Below are 13,125 nucleotides of genomic sequence, written 5' to 3'. Positions count from 1 at the left end.
TCCACAAATGTTTACCCTAGCAAACCTATATCTTCAGTTGGTAAGAAAAAAAAAAGTGACTCCTATCAACAGAAAACTATACCAGGATGCCAAAATTTCTCATTTTTTGTTAAATAAGTCACATATTTGTGGTCCTTTTTCTTCTTAATGACTGCCACTTAGAATCTCAATATAGTTTTAATTTTTATTTCCTATGGTTAAGAATGCTGAATTAATATATTGGCACATATGTATGGACCATTTGTCTTTCTTCCTTTAAGAAATACCTATTCAGGTCATTGGATTATTTACTGACTAGAAGATTGGGGGCTTATTTTTGAACTTCTTCCTAGGTTCTAGATATCAATCCACAGTTCCCTGGTGGATGTATAGTTTGAAAAGATTTTCTTCTATTCTCCTTTGCTGTACAAAAACTTGCTTGGATTTATATTTGTATGTGTGCATATCTCATTCTTTCTTCCCCTCCCCCCTCTGTGTGTGTGTGTGTGTGTGTGTGTGTGTGTGTGTGTGTGTTTTCAGAACAAGGAAGTAAAAATAAGACTTTGAGAGAGGAAGATAACTTACAAATGAGTAGCGAAGGGGAAAGAATGCAAAGAGCTAAAGTATGTGTGACAGGAAAGCAGAAGGGGGCTATTTGTTAGGAATAAATACTAGGAGGCTTTTAAGAGGGCAGAAAAGAACAAAACATAATATGTGTGTATTAAAATGTCACCCTGAAACCCATTATTTGGTATTAAGAAGTAAAAAGAACGTCCCATCTGCTTTGTAGGTTTTTGCTTGTTTGTTTATTTTATTTTTTATTTTTGGGATGGGATCAGTAGGAGCTGAAAGGGACAAAAGAAGTTATGCTGGGTGAGTAAAATCAAAACATTGCATACATGCGTGAAAATTTCCTAACAATATCCGTTATTATGTTTAATTAATATAGGCTAATCAAAACTGTTTTTAAATATTGAAAAAAAGAGAAAATGCTTAGAAAAATTAAATGATAGAAAATTGAAATTTAATAACACATTTTTAAAGTGAAGTCAGACTAGAAAGAGAAGACTCCTCCCACACATCTCCCACGTCCATGTTGGTATCCTCCATAGTTCAGCAGCATCAGCACTGTACCAAGGACTAAGGGGTTGAACATGATGCTGGAAGTTGAGCCTTAGAGCACTGCCTGTTACCTCCCAGTCTAAAGTTAACGGTATCTGCTGTGAATCTGCTGTGAAGTGCACATGCCATCAACAATGAACTAAGAAACCTAGAGTGTGCATCATTGGGAATAACTTGTCTAGAAGGGCATTAGAGTGTTCCCAGTGCTGGGAAGAGTGCTATTTTATGGCTGTGCTTTTGTAGAAAATTTTCACTCACTGAATGTGGGTTCTTTTAAATGTTAATTGAATTATAGCCAAAGACTTTATGACAGGCAGGGCTTTTAAGAGAAGCCAGAAGCAACAATCAGAAATACAAATGACATATCTGATGGAGCAAAGCCTAAGTGGGAAGTTATAGGGATAGGGTTATTCTGAGCTGTTCTCTTCTTGGTGTAGTAGAACTATTTTTTCAGCTTTACTCAGGAAGAGGAAGAGGTAAATCCCTGGTTGTCTGGCTCATTCTATTTTTTTTTTTTTTTTTCATATTGAGATCGCTTATTATTCTGGTCGTTCAGCAAATGTCAGCGGGGATTTATTAGCTAAAGTACAGGCAGAATATTTTTTAAATAAAATGCCCACTTACAGTCTAGGGGGCTGCATTAAGAATAAACCCAACAACGGCCATCCAGTACACATAGGACCTGGTAAAATGAAGGACGCTTCCTAAAAAAGTTCATTAGTTTGGAAGAAAGGGCAAGGGTTATGAAAAAGAAAAGCTGTAGAGGCAGATTTACCTTGGAGGTGATTTGAGAACCTGAGACTAAGTCAATTTGGCTTGAGAATGATGACAGAAGGCAGGCAAATCTGAGTCTGAGAAAGACAGAGGACAGAGATTTAAGAAACTGGAAGGCCACTTGAAAGACAAACCTGTTTCAAATACAAGCAACTTAGAGCCCATGCCCTACAAAATCTGAAAATAAGTGACACTCAGAACAAAGAAATAAACACCTAATTAAAGCTTTTGAATGCTAATGAGTGTTTTGAATTAGCAGCACCAGGCAACTTTCCCAAAGACTTCAAAGGAACCAGCTTCCTTCATTTAATCGGCAAATTTTGCTCCATTTTTTTTTTTTTTTTTTTAGAATTTCATTTCTTTCTGCCATAACAAACCTACACTTTCTTGATTCTCCTATTTCTCAGGTGACTTAAAAATAAATCACTCTATGAATAATTAAAGAGACTAGATTGGAAGAATCTAACAAGTATTGTTTAGTAACATGTTCATCTACTAAACTAAAAGAAATGATTAATAAAGAATATTACAGGGCTAAATATAGACATTGAACATAGAAATATGTACTTAATAAGCTCTTTTAGGAATATTGATAACAGTAATAACTGGAGGGGCTCCTAAACTTAGAGTACTGCTAGGCTTGAGGCAGGGGACATCAGACATTCCCTTCTGATGGCTTCTAACTGAGCCTAGATGATCGAGATTCCCAGTGCCTTAAAATGACTCACATCACTACATCTTCTAATGAAATAGCACTACTATAATTTTTAAATCTCCTTTTCTGCAAGTTGTCAGTAAATTATTTTTAAAATGGCTGTGGCCTTTATATGAAGCTGCATTTTCATAAGCTATGATGACTTTTGCTAGGCAATAAGATATAGTAAGTAGGCATGGTTTTATGATTTTTGTCTTAAATTTTTGCATAATGCTCCTGGTTAATGTTTTTTTTTTCTTTCTAGATATATCTATTGCCACTAAATTACCACTAATATCATTTCCCTCTGGTGTGTGAGTGTGGCCATATGCCCCTAGAATTCAAAAGGAAGACTCTATATTCACTAAAAGGATATCTAAATATGTCAAGTGTTAGGCGCCCAATTATCCGCTTTTACCCTTTTATGGTCTAGACGTTAAAAATATGTTTTCTTTTTCAGAAACTTTGCACCAGCCAGTTTCTTTTTGAATTCCATAGATACAAATTTACAAACTACATTCGGGCAACAAAATTCTCTATTTTACTAATAGGTAGTAATGTTTCCCTTGAGAAGTTTTGGTGACTATAACAACTTCCTTTAGCATTTTTAAGTTATTTATTCAAAAAAATATAATATGTGCTATAATTTGTATTTTATTTCATGAATATTATTCATAGGACTATGAAGTCACTTGCTGTAGCCTTGTAAAACTGCCCTCAAATTAGGTTTGTGACTTCCAGGTGAGTACAGGTCCATATGAGCACAGGTACATACAGACAAATACAGGTGCACATATAACATACACACATAATTCACAAACACTCACAAATATGCATTCACTGAAAATAAAATAAAAAAAAGGTATGTGATACACATGTGAAGATGTGAGGGTGTAACCAATATTTATAATCATGGTCAGAAAAAATGGTCTGAGAAACCTGGGTCTGCAGACCAAACCCAGCAACCTTGGCTCACATTGCCTCTCCACTAGACCTTTAGTTTTCATTTACCTTCTCTGTATTTATTCCCTAATTTCCACAATCTTACTCTTCTTATTTTAGTTCAAAAGCACTTCTTTGGGGGAGCATTCTCTTCCTTCATTCGGGAATGTCACCCAGAGATATATGCCCTGCTGGATCATTTTATATTTCCTTTAAAATAAATACCATGGTTTATAATCATGAATTTGCATTCTTCCATTAACAATGTTATATTTAATGATGAGCAACAGAATTCTAATTTAAATGTGGTGATATAGTGTGATGATAAATGCATTGAACAATATCTATGTATTTTCTAAACCAAACTATTCATTATAGATCCCTGGTTAATGCCAAAAGCTTCCAGTTTAGGAAGTAAGGATTACACTACTAGAATTGTATTCCCCTTCATACTTATCCCTGCCTCAGCTTGGCTTTGGCTCGTTTGGTGCACACTGATGGATAGAAACTCTAGACTCTTTCCTACTCCAGACTTTAGAAAGCAGAAACAGAATCTCTCTGGGCCAATTTGAGTCACATGCTAAGTCTGAAAGGGTCACTGTAGTTCAAGAAACATGATGTGGCCAAGTGAGAGACACATTCAAATTTCTCTGCTGGATAATGACTCTTAAAAGTAAAAAGCATGTGAGTGTGACAGACTTTTCCTAGCAGTGAGTTCAACAGAAGAAAAAGGCAACCTCAGTGTAGTTATTTGTTTGAGATTCATAATGGATACTGGAAGCACATTTTGTGATAGATGAGAATTTATTGAATTTTCCCATTACCAAAACCAGTTCCAAGAGTATCAGAGATACATGATAATTGTTTACTGAATGAATGAATGGATATGTGCAAAGAAAATTGTTTTGATTGATGAAGGAGACAGAGGTTAAATGGAGAGGCAATGAACCCTGTTAGATAATGAGTATTTTCTGGTTTTATAAAAGGCAGAAGACTGACTCAACCATGTGTGTGTGTGTGTGTGTGTGTGTATGTGTGTGTGTGTGTGTGTTCGTGTGGGTGGGCACTCATGGTGTGCATGCACATGCTGGCATGTGCTTATATGCTCATTTTCAGTTTGCCTCTTTGAAATTTTTAAGTCTCACTTCAAGAATTCAGCCAATGAGACTTTCACGGTGAGAAGGATATTAAATGAACAGATGTTATATTTCTAGTGAGCTTGTCCTGCTGGGATCAAATGAGTTATGCATTAAACCCCATAAGCTCACTGGAAGAGACATTGGATAATTCTAAGCTCTAATGTTCTCCATCTCTTTGAGGAAGGCAACTGCATATTCCCCGCTAAGAATAGCCATTGACTTTTCTGTGGATCAAATACCCCACCTGAATACACAAATTTGTGGGTAGCTTGATCATGAGACCTAGAATCCTTCTAAGGATCCCTTCACCCCCTACCAGCTTTATATTCCCTGATTAGTTGATTCGAATGTTTTGTCAGGAATCTAACCTGTGTGAAAGTGTTAATCCCCATATTCCCATGTAAGATGATTTTCAAGACATATCATTTTGTTCCCTTTAAGTCCTGGTTACTGCTATAGTTAATAACCAGGATCAAGACACAACTAGGTAGAGCTAGAGAAAGGGCACAGCTGATAAAGAAACTAGCTGCCAAGCCTGACTGCCTGAGTTTAATCCCCAGGACACACGGATAGGAAGAACAGATTCTAATGGTATTCTCTGACCTCCACAGAAACAGTTTGGTGTGAGAATACACACACACACACACATACACACACACACACACACACACACACACAAAATGAATGAATAGATAATTGTTACAAAAATGTTTTATAAAGATATAACTTAGAAGCCGGGTGTTGGTAGCACACACCTTTAATCCCAGCACTATGGAGGCAGAGGCAGAGGCAGAGGTAGCTCTCTGTGAATTCAAGGCCAGCCTGGTCTACAGAGCTAGTTCCAGAGGACAGGCTCCAAAGCAATACAGAGAAATGCTGTCTTGAAAACCAATCGAACAAACAAGAAAGCAAGAAAGTTATAACTTAGTAAAGAGAACAAAATGATGGCCCCAAAGAGATAGAAAGAAACAGGAGGATATATCAAAACTATGAGGAGCAAGGCATCTTGAATCTACAAAAGAAAGAAAGAGAGTGAAAGGAAAGAGGAATTGAAAATCAATTTCCTTGACTGACTACTTTGTGACAGATGCACAGATAATGAATTTAGGTGTATCCTTTCAGTGGGCAAGTCACTTTTAATCTAGTTGTGGCAGACAGGTTACTGGAATTTCAGATATTCTGAATAAATCCCCTCAATCCCGAGTTCTTATTTTTGTTGTTTCTTAGAAAATAAGATGGACTAAAAGGCCATAATTTGGACAGCACTCATTCGCTCCCTAACAAAAGTAACAGTGAGCAACAAATAAAAATGAGCAGGTATAAGAGGCTGTTCCTGGGTCCCATAACCTTTGAGTGGCACGGGGTGGGTCCAGGGGAAGAGGACATATTCTGGAAAGGCCACAAAGTGGGCCCCTTTCACTAAGTCCCAAGGTTGCTGTGCAGTGACATCTAACGTAAACTGAATCTCCTCCAACTTGGAAGTGATGTGGGACTTTCAGATCTCCTTCAGCTGAGTAACCTTCCAGGAGTTGCTTCCATGCTCGCTGTCTCACCCATTTGAGTACCTTAAGTCTAGCAAACAAAGGCTTGGAAAACAGCACACTAGCATCATGTACAGAGGCAATTTTCATCAGTGGAGGGCCCCCTCCCATAGAGTCAATTATAGGGGGTCAGCCCAAACAGTCCAGGGGTGTTTCTAACCCTGAAAAGTACAAATTAGAACTTAACCAGAGAAGAAGTGGGGAATGTAACTATGGAAAAATTTAGCCTAATTTTCCCTAGACTCTGCCCCCTAGCAGTGAGTAGGCAAAAGGTCATTCTTGACTGTTTACGACAGGGTGGATTTACTGACAGCACCTGTGAGTGAATGAGAACAGGAAATGAGCCCTGCCACACTACCCAGAAGCCCTAGTAAAAGCAGACTTCCTGGGTAAAGTGCGGGCTTGGATAGTTCAAATTGATTGGTCCACACTGGATGCTATGTGATGATTGGTTTTAATGCACGGGCTTTGTTGTTACCCTATTAAAAGCTGTCTGAACCCTGTACCCAGGGTTCCCAGTCCTGTACCCCATGTGGAGTATGGCTGGGGACCCCAGTGCACTGGAATATAAAAGACCTCATGCTTTTGAATCAAAAAAAAAAAAAAAACAAGAAAGAAAGAAAATAAGATAGAAAGAATAAAATGAAACTTGATTCAAAATCCAAAGATATGTTAGTTTAAAAAGTCTCCAAAGAGATGTTCAGAAAGAGATGTCATTAAGTTAAACTCATTTAATTTTTTTTTTTTTTGTTGCTGTTGTTGCCCAGAACTGTATAATTTTATGGTACTAATTCTAAAAATTGACTCAAGAGATACAATTTATCCAAAAAGTCTAGTTAGTTGGTATCATTGTTAGAATTTAACTTGCCATTTAAACTGGAAAGCTTTTCTCTCTGGAAAATTATGCATGATTAAATCATTCGGATAAAATAGAGAACTATAAATGCATTCCCTTTGGGTGCCTCAGTAGTTCACCAGTCTGTAATGAAATAGAATGTGCACGTATGCCTTAAATATATTGATAATCGCAAGGGGAGATTGGAAACCTTTCATGGACCAGGCATACTCTACACAGTATAACAATATCCCTGTTGTTATAATTAGGTATTGCTATTCAGTGAACCCAGACCCTGCAGCCTCTGTTGTAATAAACCTGTCTAATATTATGCACAATAATTACTGAGCTAACATCTAAATTTGTGCTCCTTCTTTATCCACCCCTACATTTTTCCTATTTTCAAAATTATTTCAAAATGTTATTATTCTTGTAGTTTACTGACTGGTTCTTCAGGATATTTCTATTTTATGATCCTGTTCAGCCCTCTTACTAAAATAGAGTATCTTGCTTTTGTCCTCTTTACTTCTCTGTCCAGTCTTTAATGCATTAGAAATAAATATTTTGAAATTTCATGTTGGTTAAATGACAGACCCATATTTATCTTAAGTATGTAAAAAACACAGTCAGAAAATAGTTGGCTTGGTATCTCTTTCAAATCTATTGCTTGCCAGAAGACAGAGGCTACAACCCTAATAGCGCTAGACAATGCTGCTTCCCTGGTATCTACTGTCCCTTTTCTCCCTCTACTAGGGTACTCCCATTATGTGTAAGGAGAAAATGTGTTCATCTCCCCACAAAATTTAAATGGTGATTTGTGAAAACATACTGGGACAGGAAGGTGCAAACATAACTGTATGGTGCAATGCATTCAATGGAACACTATAGCTAGTCTTGTTTTGATTCTTAGGACATAATACTTCAACATGGCCATCTCAGGTATTTTTATTATTATTCTTTCCATTATTCCCCCTAGGTGGTCTAAAGTTCCTCACTTGGAGAACTATGTTGTTATACTCAAGTTCTAGGGAGGAAACTGTCACCAAAAAGCTGAATACAAAAAATAGTTGGACTTGGTTTGAAATGGGGACAGTTGATGGGAGATGTCATTCTGTAAATATGTTTCCCATACTGGTTAATGAATAAAGCACTATTGGCCAATAGGAAAGCAAGATAGGCGGAACTAGTAGACCAGGATGAAAGAGGAAATAGTAAGGAGAAGTTAGGAAGTAGAGATTGGAGAGAGCAGACGCCGCCGGTCCCACTTTCTGGTAAGATAAGACCACGTGGAAATACTTAGATTAATAGAAATAGGTTAATACTTAAGACAGAGCTAGCCGATAAGAAACAAGTAACTGGCAAACAGCATTATACCTAATACAGGATCTCTGTGTGTTATTTGGGGCAGGCAATGCGGTGGGAAAAAACATACTTGTAACAGACAGTAACACCCTTTTTTATTATTATTATAAATCATGTTATTTTGGGTATCAATCTCAGTTCCCTCTCTGTCTTATCCTCCCATACCCTCCACCAACCTCCCCATCCCATTCCCCATCTACTCACCAGGGAGGGTGAGGCCTTTATTCTTAAAGTGTAAAACTCAGAGGAAAGTATATGCAAATAGTGTAAAGCACTTGGTCACTTACACACCTCATGACAATGCTGTCAGTCCCCCACCCCCTCAGGAGTATTTTCCAATACCACTGGGTTCATATCTCTATCAAAAATAGCCAGCATGCAGCCATGGCTTAGCACCCTGGGATTCCACAGGACCAGCGGGCCACCAGCCAGCAGCAGAGATTTTGTATGACCATGAGCTGCCTGGAGCAGAACATCACTGCTACAGCCACCAGCACTGCCATCAGTGCCAGAACTGTGACTAGTCAAAGGTCCACTATGAAGACAAAAGGGGAAAACCTTTTTTTTTTTAGGCTGTTAAATAAAGTGTGTTGTGTTTCTCAGCCTTCTAAAGCAGTCCTGTCCGGTAAGACAAACAGTCCCCTTACTGTTTCCCAACTGCAGTTTGGTTGCTTGTGCCACTGGGATCTCTTCTATCTCTCATTGCAAAATTCCTTATGATATGGCATCAGTTGTGGGCACCTGTCCAGGGCCGTAATGTTAGCCTATCAAGAGGAAACTGAGTGTGTGCAAGACATGAGGAATGCTCTGGGAACAAAGAAGACATGGTTTCTGTTTCCATGAAATTTAAGTTTTGCCTACAAAGGCCTTAAAATATTATCAAAGTGACACTTGAATAATTGCAACAACTGGTCTAGAGGATCATGAAAATGAGGCATTGAATCACAGTCCTGAGAAATGTAAAACACCTCCTCAAAGAAGGGATATTGAGCTGGAACACAGATGTCACTATCATTGGTGAGGGATCAACAGTTTGACTGAAAAGATCTAGAGGCAATAAAGAGCATGTGGAATAGCAGTGATCCTGCTAAGTCTGGTGAACAGAGATGACAGAATAAGTAGACATCCATAAGAAACTACAGATGGAAAGCAAGAGCTGAACCCCACAGTGCTGTATGTCAAGGTCAGGTGGATTTGGCATTTCCAATTATCAAACAAATGGGTTTTGCTTGTATAAAAGTCTCTCAAACACAGACACACAGACACAGACACACACACACACACACACACACACACATACACACACACACACACAACACACACATCTATGATCAAGCATGCTTTCGAAATGGAGCGATATCTTTGTGACAAGCTGTCAGTAAAAGCTCCAAATCTTTCAGTGGATTGGGTTGAATTTTCTGTGGCCAAAAATTTAACATGTTCAGAAATGTTTTTCCACTAAGATGTCATTAGACGTGACTCAGACAACTGCTTGTCTAACTGCTTTAGAATGGTAAATAATCCTGATGCACTAAAGAACTGAGTGGGTTAACAAAAAACACCTAAAACTTTACATATTCAAATTCTTTATTTATACATTGGAGCTAATCAGCCTTCCCCTCCAGGGTTGCAAAGTAACTACCTGAACTATTCAGAAACTTCCAGGAGCCATTAATAAAGAAATATATATATATATATATATATATATATATATATATATATATATATCCTTTATGTGAGACTAGCAAATAGCTCCAATGGCCTAGACAGCTGTAATCATAATTACTAACTTGTATCAAGCCCCAACATCACACCAGAAGTATTTCTAACATTTCATATTAGGGGGTATAGAAGTTCAATAAGATGCTTAAAAAATTTCAACCAGGAAATAATGGTACTAGGTTTTAAACCCAGTAAAGTTACTAGGGCTCAAAATCTGCATGTAATTTATTAAAATGAGGACAGGACTCCTCCAAGGTATATGGTTGAAGAGGATTTTATTGTAGATAAGAGGGAGAGTCCAGCCAGAGGCATTTCAAAGGCATCTGATCTGTGCCAGGATGGGGTTCGGGGGGAGATAGGAATGTTCAGGAAGGAGAAAGAATGAGAGTTGAAGAGAATAGAGAAGGGGGCAAACAGACCAAGAGAACACCAAGAGAACCAAAGGAGCTTGTGGCCAATATGGAAGGATTATATGGGAAAGAGAAGCTAGCAGAGGGGAAGCGAAGCCCGTAGGCTGGAAAAGTTTAGGGTATGAGTTAGATGAGAAGAGCTGAGAGGTACCACAGCTACTGAGTGTGTCTGGAAGACTACTTGCTCTTTGGGATGCCACTAGACAACTTTGGGACCAGACACTGATGTGAGCCCCACTGAAGCACCATCTGAACCTATATAGCACAAACACTGTGTGTCTGTTTTTCCCCTTGTATCCCACTCATCAGTGACACCTTATATCCCCAAGGATATGAGATGCATTCTCATGAAGATGTATCCATCTGTGGTAGTGATCCCTGTGTACCTAAACTATTCTGATAGTGATACAGTCAGCAGTGGCCAGAGACAGTGGCCACCTTAGCCTTGCTATATTTTTAAGTGGTTTTACATATGTGGTCCTTGGTACTAACAAGAGAATTTTCATACTATATTTGCAATGTTTCAAGTTTTTTTTTATTTCTTTTGCCAAGGATGAGTTTTTTGAAATTCCTGTATTTTAACTTTATTATTAATATTTTACTTATTCTTTGAAAATTTCATACTAATGTACAATGTGTCTTAGAAAAATCTATCGCCCACCATCATCCAAATAGTCCTAATTCCATTTCATTGCCCCTGTAACCTATATAGTTTTTCAAACATCTATATGCTACTTTAATGTATCCTATAAGTAAATATAATTTTTTAATTGATGGTAAAAATGGTGGTAAAGGGCTATGTCCCTAGTAGAGATTAGAAGACACTACAGATCTATATGTCATATTTTAAGTCCTGACTACTACCCGGCTTCATAAAGAATTCTATATAGTACATACATACATCTACTGTTGTCTATGATTGTTTTTTTATGACAACTTCATGTGAGCACTTACTGCAGAACCTTCAAAAACCAAACCCAAAATACTTATCACATGCTCATTGTTCTTCCAGATTCAGTGAGACTTGTAGAGGTGAGTGTAATGGTAGAGGAAAAAGTCAAGAATGTAAGTTAGGTGTAGGAAACCCATAAAAGGCAAACATAGCTGCAGTAGAAACAGTCAGAACACAGAGTCTGGTAACTGTTGGATAGAGCTCAGCAAGGAATTGTGTGAACAAAAGCAGCAACCAGGATAGTGCAAGGTAGCAGTGTCATCAGAGAGAAGAGTGTAGCCATGCATTTTGGAGCAAAGGACTTGCTAGGGCTTAGAAGGTAATATAACTAGAAAGGGTACCAAGGTGTAATTAAAATCCAGAGACAGATATTGGGGTCCAAGATGAAGAACAGAATATCAAAGCAGCCAGCCAGTAGCTCTTACCTCTACCAAGGCTGAAATGGAGGTCCTGTCTTCTCTGACTGGAAACAAAATCTCTTCCTGTCATCAGTGTGGCTGGATACTAATTGCCACATGAGACCCTTTACTTCTTCCTTACATACCTATCTGGTAATGGGATTAAAGGCATGAGTTCTGTTACTCTTTTAGACTGATTCACTCCATGTAGCCCAGGGTGGCCTTGAACCTGCAGACATCCATATGCCTGTCTCCTGAGTCCTGGGATTAAAGGTGTTTGCCAACACTGCCTGGCCTCTATGGCTGTGTCAAGGTCTGCATTATGATCTCCAGGCAAGGTTTATTATATCATGAGCAATATATCACCACACTAGAGGTCAGAATTTCAGGAAGGAGAGGGGACTAGGTATATTTTGAGACACAGAGAAGTCATGAGTTTAAGATTTGTCAAAGCATAGCCTATAATTAAGACTAGGTAGAAGAAAGGTAATGACATGGAATGAATTAGGGACCAGGATACAATATGAAAGAGTGTAGTCATGAGACCTACTATTGTTGTGGACCTCAGTGCAGTTAGGGTGCAAGGTGATTTATACAAGGAAGGATAGGTATTGAGGGACGAGGACAGATATAGGACATAGGTATGTTGGACAGCTGAATGCTGTCATGCAGCAGAGTATGATGAAAAGCATAGTCAAGGGGCTGAGAAGCTGAGCTGCAAAGCTGCCCTTAGCCTGACAGAGTCACTGTGTAGGATATATGCAAGAAGCAGAATGTCATCACTGAGCAAAATGTATTACAGAACAGACTGTGGCAGCCAACAGATCAGGCAGGAAGAATAGGATAGCCAGGGAGGAGACAGTTTTACAGATGTAATTAGAGAGGTAGCTGGTTATTGTCAGGCAGACAGGGAGACTATTACAGAGCCAAACACAGTAAGCCAAGCTGGCACAAAGGAAACTGACACCCCAACTTGGAAGTTCAATCCTTGGTTAAGTCTATTTGTTCTCTGAATGGAACCTTAACCCTACACAGCAAGGTGTCAAGTGTCTATTGTAAACTAGGTACTCTGCTATATGAACCTAGTTGCTGGTTGTGCAATCGCCTAGACCAAGGGCAGGTGTTGTTTTGGCCTAAAGAAAATTATAGAGCCACAAAAGCAGAAACCAGTTTCTGAGTGATGCCAAGGTACTGGGACCAGAGGAAGGGTTGGCACCATGGAGCTGTGCTCTGTGTTTGTGCAAATAATAATGAG

Source organism: Phodopus roborovskii, unplaced genomic scaffold (assembly GCF_943737965.1).
Source record: "Phodopus roborovskii unplaced genomic scaffold, PHOROB, whole genome shotgun sequence".
In the NCBI taxonomy this organism is placed as follows: domain Eukaryota; kingdom Metazoa; phylum Chordata; class Mammalia; order Rodentia; family Cricetidae; genus Phodopus; species Phodopus roborovskii.
This window is presented reverse-complemented; position numbering follows the sequence as displayed.